General features: G+C 43.9%; 2 long non-coding RNA genes across 7 annotated transcripts in view; both read right to left on the bottom strand.

Annotated features, from left to right (window-relative positions):
• The window catches only part of LOC131519043 (uncharacterized), a 102404-nt gene extending 86804 nt beyond the window's left edge, over positions 1 to 15600 (bottom strand). For all 6 annotated transcript variants that reach the window (XR_009265426.1, XR_009265424.1, XR_009265423.1 and 3 more), the window contains exon 1: positions 15401 to 15600. This is a non-coding gene — a long non-coding RNA (uncharacterized LOC131519043). The remainder of the gene's footprint in view (positions 1 to 15400) is intronic.
• A 2277-nt stretch (positions 15601 to 17877) lies between these two features.
• Positions 17878 to 24430, bottom strand: part of LOC131483945 (uncharacterized) — a 41144-nt gene continuing 34591 nt past the window's right edge. Inside the window, exon 3 of the long non-coding RNA XR_009247952.1 lies at positions 17878 to 18138. This is a non-coding gene — a long non-coding RNA (uncharacterized LOC131483945). The remainder of the gene's footprint in view (positions 18139 to 24430) is intronic.

Raw genomic sequence — 24430 nt, 5'->3', positions numbered from 1 at the left:
TTTCAACTCACAACAGCTTACAACTTACAACTTACAACAACCACACCAGCACTGGGTGTTTCATTAGCCTTTCTTTTTTGCTAATATATTAAATTTCACATGGCACCTCAAGCTTGCTTTGGCTTTCATTTTATATTCCAAAATAGTGATGGATATTTCCCCCCATCTACTTGGTTACTGTTCTTACGTTGTCTCGTATAGCTGTTCTCTCTACTTACCCCACCTATCTCGAGGTGCTTTGTATAAATGTGGATGTACTTTTTATGTCAAGGAACTATTACCCCTTTGCCTTATTTTCTTTATTCTTGGAGAAATGTCTGAAAAGGAAATGCTAACTTGACATATAAAATGCCAGTGATAAATCCTTCTTCAGAATGATGTCTAAAACTAAAATAATCAAGAGGTAGCAGTATGAGCAAGTTATTTGAAAATATGTTGGTAAATATCATGAGAGACAGCTGAAAAGGCTTTAAAGAGGTAGCTTGTGGGGGGCAAGGGGTGGGAACTGTTCAGGGAGCCGATCTTTCTCATAAGTCTTGCAGAACTGTTTGACTTTTTACGTGGCAATTACAACTGATGAAAAAAGAAAATAAAATTTATAAATTCTTCTCAGCAAATGAACTGGAGGCTCACATAATGCTCTGTGCCCTTGCTTGAGAAAATCTTCCAATTAAGCTTTCTTTTCTCAAAAATTAACTTATGTTTTGCATCTCCCTCCCATTGCTCACAGCCTTAAGATGCTAAGAGGAAGGGACAAAATCTGGCCAAATTGTGTTCAAGGTTGCTACCAGAGTCATGTCTTTCTCAATTGCAGATTCTCATTATTTCCCTTTTTTATGTACTTTGCATACGCTTAATTAGAGCTCCTACAATGCAGTGGGGATCTATAACAGGAGGGGTCCTCTCTCTAGAGAAAAATTGATGCTCATTAACAAAAGAGAAACGGATCTCCAAATTAATTTTGTCTTGAGAACCTAGGATTCAAATACGTGTGAGCAGTGCTCTGTCACTCTACTCTCTTATAGGAGCAAGTCAAAATTACCTGAGATGAATCACATCCCTTAAAACCACACTGATTACTAGACCCAGACCACCCAAGTTGGATCTTCACTCTGCCACTGAAGTGTATGACCTTGGCAACTTATTTAACCTTTTCTCTTCTCAGTTTTCTTATCTGTAAAATGGAAAAAATAACAATACTTTTCTCATAGCTTTTATAAAAATTTCATTTGTAAATCCATTTAAAGGGCTTAGAACAATGCCTGTTACAGAACAATAACTCAATAAATGTTTTTAAATAGTATTATCTTTGTTATTATTCTCATTTTGCCAGTTTATTCTAGTGTGTAGGAAACTTTGTCCGGGATCATGCAGCATAGCGTAACTGTGAATAGAGATTTGCATTGAATTAAAAATCAGACACATTTAGATACCAACTTTGACTCTGCTATTTAACAGCTGTGCAGCTCTGTATAAAACATTGATTTCCTCATTATACATTGGATCCTGATACCTCGTTCATAGCATTGACTGGAAGATCAAATAAGACAATGTATCACAAACCTGCTCTTCCCATTTTTGCCAGGATGTGTTGCTCAAATGGACAGAGAGAGCGGGGGCACAGGAAGAATTACAGCAGTTACCTGAGATGGTTGGAGCTGAACCATCTTCTCTTGCCCTAATGGCACCAATTGCAGGTGATTGGTAGGAGAGCAGTGGGAGCAGAGAGGGCTATTGAATATATGTTCATTACTTAACACACAATTATTGTTGAGCCAGGTGCTGTGCTAGGAGATAAATCAGGTCACTGCCCTCAATGAGCTCAGTGCAGAGCAGGAAACAAAGACAAACATAATTAGAATACCATGTTCTAAGTACAAGAATAGACCTATACAGATGGCTACATAAAGGAGAGGTGCCTAGGGTGAGGGGAAGCTGCTTGGAAGGGATGTGTATTAGTAATCTTTTGCTGTGTAACAAATTAGTCCAAAATTTAGTGGCTTAACACAGCACACATATATAAACACATCACTTGAGTGGGTCAGAAATCCAGGCATGGTTTAGCTAGGTCTCTGTTTCATGGTTTCTCGTAAGTCTACAATCGAGGTGTTAGTCCAGGTATGCAGCCTCATCTGAAAGCTCTACTGGGGAGAAGACTCACTTTCAAGCTCTGTGGCTGTTGGCAGAATTCATTTCTGTGTGCACTATTGGACTGAGGACACTAATTCTTCCCTGTTGGCTGGAAGCTGTCCTTGGTTCCTTGCCATGTGGACCTCTCCAGCATAGCAACATAGCAGCTTGCTTCATCAAAACACGCAAGCCAGGAAGACAAAAGAGAGAGCCTACTTGCAAGGTGGACATCATAATTACCATGGAAGTGACACCCCATCATTTTTGCCATACTAATAATCCCATTACTTTTGCCAGTCTTGGGCAAGTCACTAAGTTCAGCCCATTCTCAAGGAGAGGAGATTATAGAAAGGCATAAATACTAGGAAGCAGAGGCCATGGGAGCCCTTATTAGAAGTCAGCCTACCCCAAAAGAACTCCTGAACTGATTCTTAAAGCAGAAGGAGTCAATATGAGTCTGTGTGGGAAGAAAGTAGAAGGTTGCAGAAGAGACAGAGCAAGCAAACAAGAAAAAGGGGGGAAAGATAAATAAGTTATCTTATTTCTTAAGATGTTATCTTAGAGGAAAAGAATGGGGAAAAAGAGGCTCTTAAATAATGGAAGGAAATTTGACAATGGATATAGATTAAGGGAAGAATTGGGGTGAATTTTGAAAGGAAAAACAGAGACTATTAGTCTTACCTGTGGAGTAGTTTGAAAGCCACACTGCTGATGAGGGTTATTTTCTTAAATTTATTTTGAATTAGTAAGTGGATAGGAGGTCAGAGTGACAGAGGTGGGCATGTGCTGAAGCAAGGGTGGCAGTCACAGTTTGTTCCCTCAGCTTTTTATTTTTATTTATTCAATAAATAGACCTCTTCCTTAGACTACACTCTGATGGCCATTTAATTAGTTAATTAATCACTTAATGCCAGTCATGATACTTTTGCTGTGTCCCTTTAGTTTTTAGTGTACCCTATGTTCTCATGTCCTTATTGATCCCCTGATGTACTTGTAAAAGGAAAACTTGCAAAGAATCACTAGAATTTGACATTCTCGCTGGTCCTCACTATCGCAGCCAAGATTTAAGTTATAATGAGGAAGAATTGAACTTCGGGGTTCCATTTGGTCACTCTCTTCTGCCTCAATATCCATGGCTATACAATGGGAATAACAGGACCCACCACCCCTATCTTTTCTGGTTGATGTCAATATTGAATGAGATAATGTAGTAAATACAGTTTTTAATTTTTAATCATATATATAATATACAAGAAAGTAATTCACTCCACAAATGGTTATTGAGTGTACTGCACAAGACACAATGGAAATGTCTAGAATAGAACCCAGTCCTTATGTGTGAGCAGTTAACAGTAGTAAGAGAGAGAGAGATTTCAACATATCCTTAGAATACGATTTCCTCAATGTGATAATGGAGACTTATTCAAAGGCCATTAGGGCCATGGACAAATTTATCACATTGTATTTTAAATATTTGTTCTACTTTCGTGAGGTCACACAACAACATTTAGCAAATACTATGAGCATCTGTTTGTGTGGATGTGGGATAATGTGGTAGTTAAACACATGGACTCTGAAGAGAGCCCGCCTGAGTTCAAGTCCTGGCTATGATCCTTACCAACCATGTGAAGTTGGTCGAGTTACTTAACCATGTTATACCTCAGTTTCCCCTTTTGTAAAACGTGGATGATAATAGTAGATCTCATAGAGGTGTTGCAAAAATTAAACAAGTTAGTATAAACAAAGTTCTTAGAACAGTGCATGGCATGTAGTATGCACAGCCCAAGTGTTTGCTTTTGTAACTTTAGGCAAAGACATATGCGAGGCCCAAAGGATCTAACACCAAAAAGAAGAATATAGTCCCTGCCTTCCAGTAACTTTGAGCTTATTGGATGAGTCCCATGCTCCTTCCACCCCAAATCATTCAGGCCAGGGACCTGGAAGTTACCTGAGACGGGTTGCTCTTCCTCAGTTCCACCACTACACACCCAGCTCTCATAATTGATCACTGAGTCAGATCATCCAAAGATCTCTTATCTGTTCCCTCCTCCCCAGCCCCAGTCCCAGTGACTTCCAGTAACCCATCTTCCCTCACCTATACCAGTGCCTCTTCTGTGCTTCTGGCAGCATGTCAATCTGAGCATCTATACCTTTCATTGAAAACTCTACAGTGTTTCCCTACTGATTCCTGGAACGAATTCAAATTCCTCAATGAGACCTTTCATAATCTCCTCCTTGCACACCTCAATACTTGCCCAAAGACTAGGTTGTGTAGTGGTTAAAGACACAGACTCAGGGGCCAGACAATTGGAATCCAGTTCCACCATTTACAAGCTATATAACCTCAGTCAAGTTATCTAACTTCTCTGAGTTTCTGCCTGTCTTAATGGTGATAATATCTATCTCTTGGGTTTTTTGTAAGGATTCTATGATTTAACATATATAAAGTACCCTGGCATGGATTAAGCATTATTTAAATGTTAGCAGTGATCATTCTGCCTTGAGTCTTACCTTGAGTCACTCTTCCTTCACTCCTCCATCCCATTGCAGCTATACAGAACCATTGTTCATTCCCTACACAATCTCTTATCTACCTGCTTCTCCCATTCCTCTTATCACCCCATGTGGGGCACACACCTTAGGGTGACCCCCAATGAGTTGCTCCTTGTGTTCATGCCTTTGTATAATCTCCTCTCCTTAGGTGCAGGTAAGACCTGTGATTTACTTCTAAACAATAGAGTATGTCAAAGGTGATGGAATGTCCTTTCATGATTTTGTTACATTACATAAGACTCTCTTAGCAGACTAGACTAGAGACTATCCTTGTTGGCTTAATGAAGTAAGAAGTCATGTAGGAGAAGACCACATAGCTAGGAACTTCTGGCAGCCTCTAAAAATGAAAGCTGTCTTCTAGGACCTGAGGACAGCCTCTGTCTAATAGCCAGCAAAACTATGGGGCCCTCAGTCAGACAACCATGAGACAATGAAAGCCGACAACAACATGAATTAGCTTCAAAATAGATTATTCCCCAGTCAAGCCTGTAGATGAGAATGCAGCCCACCCAATATCCTGAATTTAGCTTTGTGTGACCTTGAGCAGAGAACCAAGCTCACCTACACCCAGACGCCTGACCTACAGCAACTATGAGATAATAAGTGTTTATTGTTTTAAACTACTACAAAGTGGTAATTTGTTACATGGAGACAGAAAACCAATATACTCCCAATCCTGTTCGCTTGTAGAATCCTACTCAAACTTCTATCTAAGTGTTATCTGTCTAACCCAATGCTCCCATGCACAGATAGACTCTCCCTCCTCATACCCCCATTGTACCTTTTGCACCCTTCCATAACAGAACAGTTGCATTGCATTATTACTGTTTATTAAACTCTAAGTCCTTAAGAGTCCTTCATTTTGTTCATCTTTAAATTGCAAGTTTCTGAGATACAATGCCAACTTTGTAGGAGAGAGGAAGAGAGAAAATGGGGTGGGGGGAAGACAACAAAAAGAAAGAAAGGGAAGATAGCAGGGCAACTAGATGCTCAATAAATAAATAAACAGTATTTTGATTATTTTCTTCTCAAGTCTATAGAGCTCTACAGAGATACTTTCATTTCACTCTTAAAGGCATCTCAAAAACTGAGGCTTTTATCATAACAGAAGATATTGAATTATCACTAACTTAGATTGCAAGCAAAATAAAAACAGAAGACAGCATTTAGAGAAAAAGATGATACACTGAGGAAAATTATTTTTATTTACTTTTATTTTTAAAAGAAAAACCTTGGCAGAATGAAGTCCAAATATTAGACTAAGAAGTGATAGGGGCAATTTTTCCAGTAGGCCAAATGCTTGAAATGCATATTGAAATAGGCCAATTGATGGGAAACATAGATACAACTCAACCAACTTGGAAAAGATGTCATTTAACTTCATTCAACAGTTATTAACAATAGAAGAGCTGGTAGATTCTCAATCTCTCAAAATTTTTGCGAAAAAGCAAGGTAGAAGTATTTAATTTCCTTGAAGGAAAAGGAAAACAGTTAAATGACCACTTCTTTTTCTAGGATCCTTGTTACTTTGGAGCTCAAGTCACTTATTCTTATGTACATACTTACTGTGTACTGTGTGTGTCATGCTGTGTCCAAGAAGAAACAAAAGCAAAAGCTGTCCACTATGCTTTAAAAATAAATATAGTAGGGGCGCCTGGGTGGGTCAGTCAGTTAAGCGTCCAACTCTTGATTTCAGCTCAGGTCATGGTCTCACGGCTCATGAGATTGAGCCCTGAGTGGGGCTCTGTTCTGACAGGGCAGATCTTGCTTGAGATTCTCTCTCTCTCTCTCTCTCTCTCTCTCTCTCTGCCCCTCCCCTGCTCGCGCTCTCTCTCTCCAAATAAACATTAAAATATATATATTAAATTTGGTCCAACCATAATTTAGCCACAGGTAAAGCCTGAATTTTTCCTGGTGTCTGTTTTCTGCACATCACAGCCACTGCAGGCAGGCAAATAGACAATCCAGCTGCTGATGTGGTAGGGTCCCTCCCTAAGAAATGTGGTGAAAACCTCAAGACAAGGGAAGGCAACCTGGCTATATGCACGTGTGCACTATTCCTCACGACTCTGCAACGCAGACTGCACATTCAGACTGTATGTTACCATATATGGAGACAAAGGGGCAAAAATTGTACAAAAGGCAACCTGACCGCTGTGCTCAAGTCTCAGCCTTTTGGGGTCTTAGCCCACTGAGCCCGAGCTGGCATGAATAAAGCTGCCTCCTGGAAAGAAAAGACTCAGTGTCCCCGGCTCTCTCTGTGTGACACATCACTACATTTTGTGGGGACATCGCCCGGGAGGCGGGGACGGTGTTTTACCTCCCTTGTCACCAAGCACGAACCTCAGGGCACTGGGAGAGGCAACCTTGACTGGCACTGACGGACCACTTGGTCCATAGGAGATTAGCGCCTCCCAGCACACTGGGGCGAGGGCCCCAGATCCACAAAGGAAGCTGGTGAGGCCCAGGAACCAGCTCAGAGAACATCGCCCATCAGACTGGTAAGAACCCAGGTTCATTTTGGTAGACCTGCCCCTAAGAGGCCGAAGGGGAGCCTGATCACCTCCCAGAGTTGCCCGGGTAGTTCCATAAGGAATGAAACCACAACTCTAAGATACCAGGCACTGGGCAGCGGGTTGGAGTCACTGTGTGACTGTGTGTAAACGAGACTGACAGAGGAAGTTTTCTGACCCTGACCCATTAAATGGGTCAAAGTGAATTCTGAGTCCCAGTCTGTGGTTCCGTGGCAACCTCATATGGCTTAGGGCGGCGTCAGACTTCCTCAGGAGTCTGACCTGGGTCAGCGCTTGATACTGAACCCACCAATGCTAAGTGGCGCTTAAAGTATCTCTGAGAGGAGAGCAGCCGAAAATGGACGAAGCAAGTGTGTGTCCTCTCCAAATTAGTCCCTTCTTTCCCCTTTTTTCCTCTCTTGTGCATGAAAGTTGTCCATTATGGGGAGGAAATGGGTGGAAAGCAGAGTAAACGACTCCCGTAGAGTGTATTCTGAGGAATTTCAAAAAAGGATATTCAGGAGATTACAGTGTGAAATTAACTTCTGGAAAGCTCTGGACATTCTATGAAATTGATTAGCCACTGTTTGGGGTGGGCTGGCCCTCTGAGGGCTCACTTGATAGGGAACTAGTTGGTCCAGTATTCAAGGTCATTGTGGGGGATCCAGGCCACCCCCAACCAATTTCTTCACGTTGAATGTTGGCAAGACCTAGTCCTATCCCGGTCGCCTTGGCTAAAAGTCTGTATTAAAGAGAACTATAAAATTACGATGGCTCGCATCATGGCATCCTCCAAATGCTGGCCAAAAACTGAAAAACCCATACTGTTGGGAGAGCCTGAGGGGACCTCACTGCCATATGCCCCATTATACCCCTTACTGCCACCTGTGCCTCCAGCCATCCCAGCTGCTGAAACCCCACAGGAGCCTGCCCCTAGTCCTGACACCTCACCACCTCTAGCACCACCGGCTTCTCTGGATGTGACCAGCTCAACTGGACCACCCGTCCTAACCCCATATATCCCTCCTAGAGGGCAATTAGAAGATCAGGCCAGCGGAGACAGTCCCTCCCTGCAGCAACACTGGGGACCCCTACAGATGCCACTGAGGGAAATTAGGGGACCCATCTATGATGATCAGGAAGGCCAGATCCGAGGACACCAGCACATTTTGTGTACCAACCCTTTACCACTATGGACCTCCTAAATTGGAAGCACCACACTCCCTCCTGTACAGAGAAGCCCCAGGCTATGACTGAACTAATGCAGTCCATAATTCAAACCCATAAACCTACCTGCATGGACTGCTGCCAACTCCTCCTGACCCTCAAATTACCCAGGTGGCCCTAGCATGGTTAGAGGAGAATGGCCCGGCTGTGACGCTTATGCTCGGGCTCACTTCCCTGGAGAGGACCCCAAATGGGACCCAAATGACTCATGTGTAGATGGAGGGCTGGTGAGTACTAACCAGTATCAAGAAGCCCTTCTAAATGGCATGCAGGAAGGGGCGGGGGGTGCCAAAGGCCCAAATCTGTCAAAAGAAAGTCAAGTACCTTAGCTTTCACCTCTCCCAGGGGCAGTGCCAACTCGGCCCAGAGAAAACACAGGCTATTTGTTTGATCCTGGTCCTGTTGACCTGACATTAGGTTTGGGAGTTTTTCAGGGCTGCAGGTTTCTGTAGAATCCAGATACCTAACTTCTCAGTCTTGGCAAAACCCCTTTATGAGGCCACAGAGTAGGGAGGGCAGGAACCTCTAGTTATGGGAGCAAGCACAGCAAAAGGCCTTTGAAGAGATCAAATGGGCCCTCACCAACGTGCCTGGTCTGGGGCTCCCAGACATGTCCAAGCCCTTCTTCTTGTACGTTCATGAATGTACCGGCATCATGTGAGAGTCCTAACCCAGATGTTGAGGTCCTGGCCTTGTCCGGTGGCATATCTCTCCAAACAGCTTGACTTTGTTGCCCAAGGCTGGCCACCCTGCTATAGGCACTTGCAGCCACGGCCCCCTTAGTGTCTGAGGCTGACAAGTTAACTATGAGATAAGAATTGACTGTCTGAGTGCCACATTCAGTATTGACGTTAATGGACTACTGACTAACCAATGCCAGGATGGTCAGATACCAGGGAATGAATGCTATGTGAGAACCCATGCATTCACCTAGAAGTAGTGTGGACCCTAAACTCTGCAACCCTACTGCCTGTTGGGCCAGATCAACCAGATTATGACTGCATTGAAATCATGAATGAGGTGTTCTCCAGCAGACCAGACTTGAGGGACCAGCCCCTCAAGGACCCCGACACTGAGCATTTCACTGACAGTAGCAGTTTTGTGAAAGAGGAAGAATGCCTTGTGGGGTACTCTGTGGTGACCCTGAATTCTGTCATTGAGGCCAAATCCCTGACAAAGGGGACTTTGGCATAGAAGGCAGAGCTCATCACATTAACCCGAGCTCTCCAACTGGTGGCAGGGATAGGTGTTAATATATATACAGACTCTAAGTATGCCTTCACCACCCTCCACGTACATGGGGCTTTATATAAAGAGAAGGGTCTAATAAACTCAGGAGGAAAAGACATAAAGTATGGTAAGGAAATCCTTGAACTCTTACATGCTGTGTGGGCCCCTAAAGAGTGGCAGTCATGCATTGTTGGGGACATCATGGCTGCACAGGGAAACCGTAAAGCAGACCGAGAGGCAAAGCTTGCAGCTTCCAAAGGACAGCGGAATCTGCGACTTTAATGGCCACACTGTTCCCTAGTCCACTGGCAAAATGGGACCCTAATGACACAACATGAGAATACCTGGTTTAAGACTGAAAATGGAAGCTACCTCCCAGGTGGATGGTGGAACTTTGAAGACGGCCAAGTTAGCAATTCCTGAGGCCCTGGCCCAAGCTTTTGTCAAGAAGTTCCATCAGGACACTATGCTGGCCAGACAGCTCTCAAGACTACATTGAGCCAACATTTCTACATCCCTCGACTGTCCAGCATAGCCTGAGCAGTATGCAAGCAATGTGAAATGTGTGCCCGGAATAACCCACGTCAGGGACTCAAGGCTGCCCCTGGGGTGCAGAGTGTTGGGGGAGCCCCATTTGAAAATATGATGGTGGACTTTACTGATCTTCCCTGGGTCTGAGGCTATAAATATCTGTTGGTCTTTGTGTGTACTTTCTCAGGCTGGGTGGAATCCTTCCCTGATCACATAGAAAAGGCACAGGAAGTGGCCCAACTTCTTCTAAAAATATCATTCCTCTATTTGGAATCCCTACCACTATGGGATCAGATAATGGGCCAGCATTCACGGCTGAGGTGGTATGGCTGGTGGCAAAGGGGTTAAAGATTACCTAGAAATTACATACAGAATACCAACCCCTGAGCTCTGGGAAGATGGAACGAGTGAACCGAACCCTGAAGCTGCAATTAAGTAAACTATGTCAGGAAACAAGGTGTTGCCATCACCTTGTTAAGAATCAGGTGTAGCCCCACTAAGCAGATGGCGTTCTCCCGTTAAGAAATCCATTATGGGTGCCCTCCCTCCATTATCAAGGGCATAAGTAGGGATCTAAATTGGATAGGCAGTTTAACCCTGAGGCAACAGATGTGGGCCCTTGGCTCTACCCTAACCACCTTACACCACTGGGTTGGGGAGGGATTACCTGTGAGTCTGGCCACAGACGCTCACCCCTTTAAACCAGGAGATGCTATATGGGTGAAGGAGTGGAATGTCCAACCCCTAAAACCCCTCCTGAAGGGTCCATTCACTGTCACCTAGTGCAGTAAATGTAGCCGAGGTGGGTCCCTGGATTCACCACAGCACAGTGAAGGCAGCATCTCAAAACTGGGAGTACATTCCTGATCCATCAACACCGTGCAAGCTGACCATATGGAGGGAGCAATCTGCAACTCCAGAGGCTCTGGGACACTGCAGCCCTGCTTTAGTCACTCCAGAAGCTGACTAATCTATGCATGGCAGAACCCTGAGGAATCGATGGTCTGGTGGGACAAATCAACTGTCCTTATTTTCTATATCTGTTTCCTTACTGGGATGCATTGTCACCCTTGTTTCTTGCGATTATTGTGATTCTTGCTTTACTTTTTGCCATAGGACTGGCAGTGGCTGCCCGGCTGGCTGCATGTGTGGTGAGAGGTTTCTGTTAGCGCCACCTTCCCTTTGTGGAGAGGATGCTTCATTGGTATTGGTTGCTTCTAATCTGGACCCCTTCTGTAGACCTAGATCCCTCATCATGTGACCCATGTATTCATATAACCGGGTCAGGCCAGAGAGTCACTTGGACTTTACCATACTCACTTCTCATCCCAGGGAAAAGTACTGGGGACCTGCAGACATAAGACCACCTATTCTATCTGCCAATGGGAGAGTCAATAACACTTGCTTCACCCCCACAGTACTCCCTCAGTGAAGATTGGTTAGAAGTCTGATCCTACCAAGGTTCCAGAGGGGGAGGGGAGGCCTTGGTCAGCTGGACACAAATTACTAACCCAAAAGGACCAGTGTCAATGTTGTTTGACGTATGTGTGGTTATAGGTATTGGCACAGAGGCATCTGTCATAAGAAAAAAGTGGGCACTTGTCACAGAGGGCCCAAAGACTCTTTATACACCATGTGGAGGCTTAGACTGGGAGTGGGTTTACTGACTCAATGACAAATGCATGTGTGAGTAAAATGGTTTATGTGCCTATACACCTGAGTTTTTATGCCCCAGCTGGAGCTGTGTTTCACGGGCTACTTGGAAAAAAGAAAGCACAACAGTGCTCCTTCAGAAGGGGGCTGCTACATCAGGTTGTCAATCAAAGGTCTGTAATGCTGTTAATTTTACCATCATTAACCCAGGAGATTCCAAATGGCAATGGGGCACCTGAATTGGCATCCGGATCCCTGGGCGAGGCAGAGACCCAGGGACTGTGCTATATTTCAAGAGAGTCACTACCGCCCATCCAACCATGTCCCATCAAGTCTTCCACTCCTTCTGTGAAGAAATAAGAAGTAGCACGCTCCCATTTCAGTCACAGCAAGGAACTTGTTTCTAGCCCTAGCAGAGACTATAGCCCAGACTCTGAAGATCTCTTATTGCTACATATGCGTGGGAACCAACATGGGAGATCAATGACCATGGGAGGCTAGAGAATTAGATCCCCGCAAACCTTATAATGGAACAGAATAATCCAGTCCTACCAGGGTTTGGCTCTTCAAATCCTCAATTATTGAGACAAACTGCCTTGCCTGGTGGGGAAGAAAGTTCACCATCTCTGTTGGAAGCTTCACGTGTCTAGGCCAAAGATTTTATAACTCAACCCCCCGGGAAACACAATGGTGGGGATCCCCAGATCACCTTGAGTCAGACAGATCCCCACCCCTTGTCTAACTTCTCTCATCTCCAAGAGGCCTGGAACAATGTCAATGCAGCCATTGAATGGCGGGCCCCAGGTTGACTATACTGGATATGTGGAAGGATAGCCTATATAGTACTTCCCTCAGGCTGGTCAGGGTCATGTGTGCTGGGAACCTTTCATCCACCTTTCTTCCTGCTCCCCCTCGCCAGAGGGGAGGATTTGGGAGTCCAAGTGTATGGGGACAGGGAGATTCAAAGGAAATGATGTGCCCTACAAATTGGCAATTGGAAAGATGATAAATGGCCTCCCAAGTGTATAATCCAATATTATGGCCCTGCCACCTAGCAGAGGATGGGTTAGGAGAGGTTAGAGGATGGGGTAGGATTGCTACTGCAATCCCATTTACATGTTAAACCACATAATCAGACTGCAAGCAGTTGTAGAAGTTATAACCAATGAAAGTGCCAGAGCTCTTAACTTACTAGCCAAGCAGCAAACCAAAATGCACGATGCTATCTATCAAAATCGCTTGGCCTTAGATTACTTGCTTCCTTCTGGGGGAGGAGTTTGTGGGAAGTTTAACCTGAGCAACTGCTGCCTACAGATAGATGATGAAGGAAAAGTCATAAAGGAGATCATAGATCGAACGAGAAATGTTGCTTGTGCCAGTCCAGACCCAGAAAGGTTGAGACCCTGGGGAGTTATTTGCAGGAGGGTTTTCAACTCTCTGGGGATTCAAAACCCACCTAAGTATTATCCTCTTGATTTTGGGAGCTTGCTTAATCCTACCTTGCTTAGGTCCCTGGCTTATACAGTCTGTCTCCAACCTCACTGAGGCGATAGTCAAAAGGGAAACGGCCACACACGTGATGATGTTATGGAAGTATAAACCTCTAAACCAAGATGATGCTCTTTGACCCAAAATAGGGGGTCCAAGCATCAAAGGGGGGAATGTGGTAGAGCTTCTCCCTAAGGAATGTGGTAAAAACCTCAAGACAAGGAAAGGCAACCTGGCTATGTGCAAGTGCACGACCTTCCTCACAACTCTGCAACACAGACCACTCATTCAGATGTATGTTACCATATATGGGAGACAAAGGAGCAAAATTGTACAAAAGGCAGCCCCCCCCCCCCACTATGCTCGGGGCTCAGCCTTTTGGGGTCTTAGCCCACTGAGCCCGTGCTGGCACGAATAAAGTTGCTTCCTGGAGAGAAAAGCCTCAATGTCCCAACTCCCTGTGTTTGACACACTGCTACACTGAGATGGAATGATGGACCGGTATATGGACAGGCACCTGCTGCTAACATTCAGTGACAGCAGGCGCCCTACAGTGTTAGGTCAGTTGCTGAGAGGAATAAGTCACCTATTAACTTCTAATAATAATGGCTATTTCACACTGCATGTATATCCAGTAATTGCAAAGTTAACCCATCGTGTTGCTTGGGGATCTATTCCAAATGTCAACATACAATGGTTCATACTTGGCACATAGTAGGGATACAACATTAGTCAAACATAAATCTAAACTGAGGCTCTAAAACTGTTCCCAGCCTTTGGGATCTGAATGCTTCCGATTAGAGCTGGCATTGCCTGTGCTGTTAATTTGAGTGATATTCTCGCCTGGTAGGCCAAATGTTGTGAATTTAAGGGTGGGACCCAAGACCTGATGGAGAGCTGTTTCTTTTAACCTTAGGCTTGTGCAATGCCAATAAGGATAAACAAAAACTTTGGATTTGATTGCAGTCTTTTGTATTCATGATGGGGGAAGAAAAGGCCAGTGAGTTGGGGAGAAAAACAATGAACTGAATTAGTTGGTTCTATCAGAGCAGCTGATAAGACTGTGTTACTCCAAGCTCTGTGTTGCCTGGGGCCCTCCAGTTTGGGCCACCCTGAGTCGGCTACACAGAGCTAAGGATTGCATTAGTTTCCTAATGCTGCTGTAACAAGCATTGTGTTGTTACACAATGTTACACAATGTGTTACAGCACAATTGTGCTGTAACACAATTTATTGGCTTAAAACAAAACACATTTATTCTCTTACAATTCTGAAGGAATTGTAAGCACTCCAAAATCAGTCTTATTGGGCTAAAATAGAGGTATATACAAAGCTGGTTCCTTCTGGAATTTCTGAGGAGAGAACTGGTTTCCCTGCCTTTTTCAGCATCTGATGGCTGTGTGTATTCCTTGGCTTTGGGCCCCTTCTTTCATCTTCAAAACACATCACCCGGTCTCTGCTGCCCTCTTCACACTGCCTTCTGCTCTAATAAGGACCCTTGTGATTACATCAGATCCATTCAGATAATCCAAAATAATCTCCCACATTTCAAGATATTTAAATTAATCACACCTGCTAGGTCCTTTTTGTCCCATTGGGTAACATATTTCCAGGTTCTGGGGATTAGCACATGGACATCTTGGAGGACTGTTGTCAACTTACCTCAAGATTTATCCACAAGTCTAACTGATAGACTTCCTGTTTAAATAAGATGATGCAAATTTCGGATCAAAACCAAATATTGAACTAACAAATGCCCTTTTAAGTGTAAATAAGGCATGTTGCTTTGATTCTCTCAGCCAGCAGTTTCTCGACCTATTTTTCTTCCACAGGACAAGGTAGTGTGCCTGAATTTCTCATCAATAAAGATTACTCACTCCGCATCTCCACAATATTCTGTGGCTGAGAACCACTGTTTTTAGCCCTTTAGAGGTCCACAGAGAATGCTGGGATTAGTAATTTCCTAACTTTTGCTGTGAGGATTCTCTCCTGGTCCCCTTTGTGGTCCCCTGTTGACCTGAGTACGTGCATTTATTAGCAATCGCGCTTAACAAACTCTGAGGGAATTTATTTACCTTTATCAGCATGAAAATGTCCCCACATCCTGCATTCTCCTGACTGGCTTCGTTTCCTTTCTCAAGCTCAGCCAACGCAAAATAAAATCAGCTCCTAGGTTTTTACGGTGTGTAAGTTGTGTTCATCAGGTCTATCATTGCCTGTGGGTGGGTGAAAATTGGGAGCAAGGGGATGGTGGGCTGGGCTCAGCATGATTCATTCCCCCGGTTTGTCTGGCTCCTGATGTCATCACAAAGACCAGTATTCTATCATATTTCCTCTATTAGACAGGGGCAGACGGCCAGCTGGGAGCAGCTAGCCCTCTGCCCCTGTGATAGAGCCAAGTAAAGTTTGACTTGCCAATCTCGTGCCTCATCAGAACATCCATGGGCAGAGACTTTCTCTACTTAATTAGAATCTGTCTTAGTGGATGTGCCAGGCCCTGGGAGCCCAACGATGTTCCTACACAGCAGTTTTCTTTCTCTACCTCTTTTTTTAGTTTGGCACCACCTTGTCAACAGGTGCGATCAACAGTAAGGAAACATGCGGTGCCAGTGCTCCCATTCTGGTCCAGCATGAGAACCCACTACTGGAAAGATGGCACTCACAGCATTAGGCAGGCTGCCATGAAATCGTCCTTCCTTGGCACCGGTGCCCATGGTGAGCGTCTAGGCAACTTTTGATTGGGCACCACGCCCTCCAAACAGATGGGCATGAATGTAGGCAGGCAAGAGGCCATTTATTTATATCAACTGTATTTGCTGAGGGCAGGGTTCCCAGCTGGGAACATCAAAACAGCTCTTTGTCCTGGCCGTCTGCAGCTCTGATGGAGGTAAGGCAGCCTCGCAAATTCGGCAGGATTAATTTTGAAAAATAAGAACAATGTTTCTATGGACACCAGGGGACATTTTTGGCTCTCTTCAATGGTTCAGAACACAGAGCAGGCTGGGCCCAAGTCATTTTAATAAAATCTCCCATCCTTGTTTGGATTGGATGGGAAAAAGCCAAGAAAGCTTTCCAAATCAGGCCAAATGTAGGTGAACAGAGTTAGCCCCACATGGAAGCCTGCTTTGTGAGTCCTTTTACATACAATGGCAATGGTTTCCAAAGAAAATTCAGCTGAAGTCACCCGGACTCAGGCATTAGGAAAGGCATTCTGGTTGAGCTCACCACTGCACTGTTGTTCTAGGCATCCATTAACCTTCTTGTTGTCCCTCCTGTAAATGATGAATGGGATCAAGTGTGAGCTGAAAATGCAAGGGTGGACATTAGGGCTGACCTTCATAAAAGCCTCACTTGGCTTTGAGGGTGAACAGATAAATAAACAAGAATTATTATCTGCGTTTAAACATCTGAGAAATTGCAGAGTCTCTGAAGAGTATAACTTTATCAATGTTAGTATTAACTACTAAAAAATATTGCTTGTACAGTGCACCTGGCATTGTCTCAAGCACTTTACATGAAATCTGTCAATTCATTTTCCCGATAACCCGAGAGAGGTGGGTACTATTATTAGTATCATTACACAGGTGAGCACACTTAAGCTTAGAGAGACTTTCCCGAAGTCACACAGCTACTGACTGACATAACCAGGGTACAAACCCAGAACTGCCTGACAAGAGACCCCACGGTTACACCCCACTTCCTCCAGAGACACCGAGAGAGGCCAATCTGTTCAGCAATCAGCTTACCTAATTGAGGGATGTCTCTTACAACAATAGCAGTTTAGGTCAGTTTTTCTCCAACTTCAGCATGCCTGCAAATCACCTGAAGATTTTGCTAATACACAGATTCTGTTCAGTAGACCAGGTGCAACAGATCTAGCTGATTCAGTACATTTCTGAATTTCTAACAAGCCCATGAGGCTGGCACCCAGCTACACAGAGTGGCAAGGTTTCAGGTTGGGGCACACTGAGCCTCGACCTTGGCTACACATCGAAATGACCCGAGGAGCTTTTAAAAATACCAAATGCCCACAATGCACCCCCCAGAGATTCTGATTTAATCGCTTGACAACCATTGGGTGAGCAATTCTCTTACTCACCAGCATTTCATTGTTTATTTGAGATGGGAATGATGAATTGTAAAAGGCCCTTGGCTGCATTCCTTAGAGGTGGAAAATAAGACAATAGATGAAGATGTGGTGCTCTCAGTCCTAGTCAGTTCCTTTTCCTGATACTGATTATTTATAACAATCTTGGAGGTGGGTGATGGGTAGACCTGTTACTCACACAGTGGTCTTTAACGTGAACAGCTGGAGTGAGAGCAGCCTGAGAGCAGCAGAACTGCTACCATCGTTTAAGAGCAGAGTGTGACGAAATGTGCGATGATGGAGGTGACAAGGAATTACAATCAGAAACATCATCCTTCTACGGCATAGGTTTTGTTGATTGTCATTTTTTTGGTTGAGAGGATCTGAATATGGAAAACCTGGGGCCACTCAAATCTTAACTATGTCGAAACTTTAATCAATTACACGTAACAAGCAACGTATGGATCAGGTGTTCAATGATTGCATTTATTAAGAAGGAGCAATTGATTCCATGTTGGTGGATATGTGGCCATGGCTCTTTTTGGGGTTTCCTGAGAAGTGTGATCAAACCAAAAGGACTACAGATTATTAAATCCAAATCAATGTTGGTGCTGGCAAAAGCAAAGCATTCAGTGAGGGGGGAGAATAGTATCCTCTTTTCAGAAGATCTCAGCTTCATGTATTATTGATGCAAAGATGATCAGATAAAAACTGGAACTTGGCAAGCTGTCAAATAAAAAATGCAGAGTGAATCAAAAATTTATAAAACAGTATTGAGTTATTACAATTCTATTATAGACACCAGTAATCATTTTTACTGAAACAAACCTCTTATATGACTGTACAGCTGGGATGTTAGGATACAAGGATTTAGGACTTGACCTCATTTGGGGTGAGAATATCGCGAAATTAAAAATTAAATATGAAGAGTAAATGATTTAGTCATAGTTCAGTAGCAGATTGAATAAAAACAATAGAGTTCTGAAAAAATAATGGCAGTGTTTTCCTTCTTGGGCTACATTTTGCTGACTTCCTTGAAAAATTACTGGCATTAGATTCAGAGCAGGATGAATTGCTTTACAGAATCTGTAAACTTAATTTGTGCATGTGCCAAGCACGCGCACAATGCCAAGACACTGGGGAGGAAAAATGACTTGGTGAGATATTTTGTCACTTATGGATTTTCTTTTATAGAAAAAAAATCCCACCACTATAGTTTTATTAGCTATCTCCTCTTGTATAGGAGCCTTCTTCCTCCCTTCCTGGGACTGAAGCCCCGACAATGCCAGAAATATATTCAAGAATGGAGAGACGGCTGTCACCATTCCTAAATATTCAGAAGATAATTGCCAACCAAAGTTAGAGCATCTTGACATAAAACATCCCTTTCACTCCCAAGCCAATTTGCCTATCCAAATCAAATAAACAGCTATAATTATAAAATCACACATACTGATACGTAGTCAGCATTAGGAAAATGACACCGAAAACGTTTGACAGCGAGGCCCGCTTTCTGTCCTTGGCTTTTTCTCAGTGCCTGGGCAGAGAACAAAAAGGATCTCTTGGAACTGAAAATGACTCAGAAGCAAGGTAAGTGTAGAGCAATGAGAAGCATCAGCCCTGGGTTTTCCTGCTTTGGGGCTGAAACTTAACATTGTTATTATTATTTGAAAACGAGATAACTTTGTCTTTAAGAAACAGAACTGATTCCACTTAAATGGACTTTCATCAAGAGGCAGAAAGGGGGAAATGCTTTGCTTAAGCAGACACAGAGCCGACCTACCCCGTGACATGACCCACTTCAGTTCCACTGGGGATAAGAGTGTGTGGTCAACTTTCATTGGACTTTGAAAGGCAAAACCTTCATGTGTGAATTACATATTGGCCAATTAGTCTTAATATTACAGGCTGAACACTTTACCTAAAGTGCCGACGTCAGGAATACCTGCGGGATTCATCAATCCCTATGCATAAAAGAGCACAAAAAAACTCAGCTTCTCTGCTATGACCTATGAATTATGTTGAATCATTATTTTTTGACTTGATGTTTCATTCATGTCACCGTGGCTGTTTTCAAGAACGTAAGGAAAATGCAAACGCAGGGAGAATTTTCGTTTCCCGCTGAGAACCAACTTTAAAATGTTCCTATGGGGGCGCCTGGGTGGCGCAGTCGGTTAAGCGTCCGACTTCAGCCAGGTCACGATCTCGCGGTCCGTGAGTTCGAGCCCCGCGTCAGGCTCTGGGCTGATGGCTCGGAGCCTGGAGCCTGTTTCCGATTCTGTGTCTCCCTCTCTCTCTGCCCCTCCCCCGTTCATGCTCTGTCTCTCTCTGTCCCAAAAATAAATAAAAAACGTTGAAAAAAAAAAATTAAAAAAAAAAAAATGTTCCTATGACACTTGCATTTGTTTTGGGTAACTGGTTACATGCTCTGTTGTGTTCATCTTCCCAGGATTAGGGGTCAATGATGCAGTGTTGGCCCTCCCAGTCACTAGGCTGGGGAACTCAGCACAAACCAGAGGAGGGCTGGGAAGCCAGTGGGCTGTGACATCTCAGAGTGAGAACAAACTCACTGTTGAAATAGGCTTGTGTGTGTGGTGTGGTATGTGCCCTGCCTCAGGGTCCAGTCAGGAAGGCAGAAACCGCACCAAGTATTTCACACAGAAGGGATTTACTACAAGCACTTGGGTCCATGGCTGTAAGTAAGGGGCACAGGTTCTTATGGACAAAGTATAAATAAAAATCTCCAGGGCAAAATGCTTTCAAACTGCACACAGGGGTTTGGTCAGCTCAGCCAAATACCCTGGTTCGAACTACATTCCAGCCATTTGGATCGCCCGACTTGCTTCCGTTGGGAAGTATAAAATCTCTCCTCATTTCCTGTCGTCAAGTGCAGCATGGAGTAGCTGAAAAGTGTTCAAGCAATTACTGGGCTTCACCAACTGGGTGCCTCTGGCCATAAGGGGCCTTTTGGGTTTGCAATAGCTCCGCTGTCATTTCCCTTCCTTGGCTGATCCTGGTACAAATTGCTGATGGCTCCAAGAGTGTGTCCTCTTGCTCACTGGAGGGGAAGTCAGGTTTCTACAAAAATGCTCTTTGCTTTTAGATGTGTGTGGTGCTGGTGGGGGTGGAAGGGTGGTGGTGGGGGGAGGCTGGGGACAGAGGAGATCGCTCACCCGCAATGCTAATCAAACCACCACTGTTGGTTCTGCTTCCTAATTATCTCTTAAAGTCATCCCCTTCCCTATTCCCATGAATGTTCCCACTATGTTCCTTCAGGCCATTTCATTGCTCAGCTTAAATTTCACAACAACCTCTTAACTGGTTCCTCTGCCTTCCACACAGCCTTCTTCCTATCCACAGTTCTCCAGTGCAGTGATTCTCAACCAGGGGCAAACTGCTCTACCCCCACCCTTGCCCCCAGCAGCAGCAGACGTTTGGAAATGTGTGAGAGCCATTGGGATTGTCACATAACTGGGGGCAGGGGGTGGGGGGCCATGCTGTCATTAAAGGAATAGGAGCCAGGGAGGCTGCATTATCTAGTGTTCTCATTTCCTACTGCTCGGGTAGTGAAGTACCACAGATTTAGCAGCTTAAAGCAACATCCATTTATTACTGCAAAAGTTATGTAGGTCAGAAGTCTGACAGAGGTCTAACTGGGCTCAAATCAAGGTTTCGGAAGGGCTGCACTCCTTAATGGAAGCGAGCTCCTCTTCCAAGCTCAGTAAAGTTGTTGGCAGAATTCAGTTCCGTGGGATTGTAGAACTGAAGTGGCAGTGTCCTTGCTGGCTATCAGCAGAGATCATTCAAGCTTTTAGGGTCTCCCATACTTCTTGGTTCATTTCTCCCTTCATCTTCAAAGAAAGTAATGGTGGATTGAATACTTTTCATGCCTCGCGTCTCCTACCACATCTTTCCCTGATTCTTCTGTCTTCCTCTTCCCTTCTAAGGGCCCATGTGATTAGATGGGGCCTGCCCAATCTAGGTAACCCAGGATAGCCTCCTTATTTTAAAACCCATAACTTTAATACTATCCACAAAGTCCCTTTTGCCATGTAATATAACCTGTTCATAGGTTCTGGGAATTAGCACATGGGTATCTTTGGGAAGCCAGTAATCTGCAACCACAGCTGGAATGATCTCCATAGTAGAGAATTGTTCCACCCAAAATGCCACTAGCAGCCTCTTTGAAAAATATGGAGTGGGTGATTTTCCTAAAATGCAAATCTAATATGTCTCTTTCTTGCTTTGAACTCCTTCAGGGAATCCTCATTGCCCTCAAGACAAAATCCAGGACAAAGCTTTAGCATGCCTACCAGAGAGGTCTCTACAATAGGGCATCTCTTCAACCCTAGTTCACAAAGGGCTCCGCCTCTGTCTCATGGCTCTGGCCACAGTGAATAATTTTTGACCATCCTGTGTTCTCTTACCTCTCATTCTTTGGGTAGGCTCTTTCCTCCATCTGGGATGCTCCTCCCTTTAACTCTCACCCATTTCCTTTAACCTAATTCCAACTCAACTTTCAGATCTTACTTTAGACCTTATTTCCTCATGAAAGCCTTCCATGACCCTGCAAGCCTGTGTGAGGCAACACTCCTACATGCTCCCATAGCACCCACATGCCCATCCATACCATTTATCACAGGGCTTTGTAATATCTGGCCTGTTTATCATTCCTTCATCAACTCTAAGCTCTGAGAAGACAGGGATAGCGTCTGTCCTGTTTGTTGTTGTATCCATAGCACTTAGCTCACATCTGCCATATACTTATCTTCAATACATATTGATTCATTAAGTAAAATTACTTGCTCATGTTTACTTTGATATAAAAGATACAGTAAATTTGGTTCCAACCCTTCTCTAATAGACATAGTCATAGCAAAGCTGTATTCCAAACTTTTACAGACAGCATTTCATCTGAACTCCATATCTGCATGAAACTATGATTATTATTATTAAATTGGTGTTACAGAGGAGGAGATCCAAACTCAGGGGGGATAAATAATTCCTCATAAAATTATGTGGCCCACAAGTGGCTAAACTGGACCCAAGTCTGATTTCTGATTCCCAAGCCAATACCACGGTACCTTTCTGCAGCAACAAGTAGCATCTCATAGTTTGTAAAGCACCATATCACAGAATCCTCCTAAGTCCACTATAAGATAAAAATATTGATCCCTTTTTTAAACATGAGGAAAGAGACTCATTGAGCTTAAGGGACTAAGGTCACACAGTTAGTATGTGGCAAATTCAGAACTAGAAACCAGATGTTTTAAACCCATTCCTCTTACCCTAATTCTACGACCTCTGAACTGGGAAAATGGCAGAACTTGGAGGTTAGCAATTTGTTCTTAACTTCTTCATGTCATCATCTCACACCTCCATGCCTATGCACAACCGAGGAACTTAACCAATGAAAAATCTATTTGGACAAAAATGGAACTCTATTCATGAATCGTTTGCATATTATATATGAGGTGAAAAGAGAGAATTATATTATATGAATTTAACCTCCAAAGAGATGATAGGTGATAAATAATGGCAATTACCTTATGAACAAATATTGATTCTCATAGTAATCAGAATGCCTATATGGTATAAAATCTATCCTTCAGGTAGAGACATCTGTCACCACAATGTACCAGTCAGGACTCTTTTGGTTCCATCGTAACCAGCCTCCAAGACAGCCTCCAATAATCTTCACCTCTTAGTATTCATGTCCTTGTATAGTCCCCTCCCATACTGAATCAGAGCTAACCTATATGAAAAATACAATACTAGAGAAGTGACAATGTGTGACTTCCAAGGCTAGGCCATAACAGACATTTGCTTCTCCCACCTTGGCCTCCTGGATTACTTGTTCTTGGGGAAGCCATCTGTCATGTCATATGAGCACAAGCAGCTCTGTGGAGAGGTCTGTGTGAAGAGTAAGTGAAACCTCCCACCAACAACCAGTACCAATGTACCACCATGTGACACAGATCCTCCAGCCCCATTCCAGGCTTCAGGTGACTGTAGTGCCCACCAACATCTGAATGAACAAATCAATCCCAAGTCAAAATCACCCAGAAAAGCTTCTCCTGAATTCCTGACCCACAGAAACTGGGTAATAAGATAATAAATGAGCATTGTTGTCTTCAGTCACCAATTTTTGTAGTAGTCTATCATTCGGCAATAGTTAACAATAAAGGCTGCAAGTGACAGAACCTTAATTTCAATTAGTTTTAAACAGTGTAAACTTTTAACCTATGTTCCTACAGGAAGGTATGAGGGCATGTGGTTTAAAGGACAATGGAACCAGGGCCCCAAAAGATGCCAAAACACTTTTTCTTTATCTCTCATCTCTGCTTCTCTCTGCACATATTTTTCATTCTCTCAGACAGTCTTCTTTGATGTAACAGAAAACATGACCACCAACATGATCAGGCAGTACATCTCACTTTCTCTCATCCCAAGTTCTAAAAGCTGGAAAGTGCTCCAAATGGCCAAGCACAAATCATATGTTTATCCTAAATCAAAGAATAGAGGCCAAGTTGATGAGATCCATAAGAATATGGCCATTTCCAGGGCACCTGGTTGGCTCAGTCAGTTGAATGTCTGACTTTGGCCCAGGTCATGATCTCATGGTTCATGGGTTCAAGCCCCACATCGGGCTCTCTGCTGTCATCACAGAACCCACTTTGGATCCTCTGTCCCCCTGTCCCCCTCTCTCTCTGCCTCTCTCTCTCTCTCTTTCAAAAATAAACATAAAAAAAAAAGAATTTGTCCATTTCTATCCAAACCACATGATTAGGATGGGCCAGGGGGGACATTTCTTAGAAGCAGAATGGGATAAGTACAGTTTTCCTCGGAGGAGAACAAGAGGCCTACTCACTACTCATTGTATGTTTGCATAGGAGCATGAGGACATGTCCATGGGCAACTAATTCTAATCCTCTGGTGACACTTGACATCATTGTTTTCACATGTCTCTTTATCACCTGGCCATAAGGACAAGCTTCTCCCCTGCCAGGAAATCACA

Source organism: Neofelis nebulosa, chromosome 8, assembly GCF_028018385.1.
Source record: "Neofelis nebulosa isolate mNeoNeb1 chromosome 8, mNeoNeb1.pri, whole genome shotgun sequence".
Taxonomy (NCBI): domain Eukaryota; kingdom Metazoa; phylum Chordata; class Mammalia; order Carnivora; family Felidae; genus Neofelis; species Neofelis nebulosa.
The sequence above is the reverse complement of the archived record's forward strand: the minus strand, read 5'-3'. Positions and strand labels throughout refer to the sequence as shown.